The sequence below is a fragment of the Calidris pugnax genome, unplaced genomic scaffold, assembly GCF_001431845.1.
Source record: "Calidris pugnax isolate Ruff unplaced genomic scaffold, ASM143184v1 scaffold167, whole genome shotgun sequence".
Classification (NCBI taxonomy): Eukaryota; Metazoa; Chordata; class Aves; order Charadriiformes; family Scolopacidae; genus Calidris; species Calidris pugnax.
The window spans coordinates 2131901-2132297 of NW_015091045.1; positions in this window are offsets into that span (position 1 = coordinate 2131901).

A 397-nucleotide genomic window follows, 5' to 3' on the forward strand; every position below is an offset into this window, starting at 1 on the left:
TCCCTAGCCCTGACAGCTCGGTCATCCTGTCCAAAGGAAAGCAAAGTCTGGGGAGACCTTATAGTGGCCCCACACCGGGACCTTGTAACCCCTTCCAGTATCTGGAGGGGCCCAACAAGAAAGCTGAGGAGGGACTTATTACAAGGTCATGTAGTGACAGGACGAGGGGGAAGGGTTTGACCCTGCAAGAGGGGAGATGGAGCTGAGCTGTGGGGAAGAACTTGTTTGGTGTGAGGGTGGTGAGAGCCTGGCCCAGGTTGGCCTGAGAAGCTGTGGCTGCCCCATCCCTGGAGGGGTTCAAGGGCAGGTTGGAGGGGGCTTGGAGCAACCTGGTGTGGTGGGAGGTGTCCCTGCCCAGGGCAGGGGGTGGCACTGGGGGGGCTTTAAGGTCCCTTCC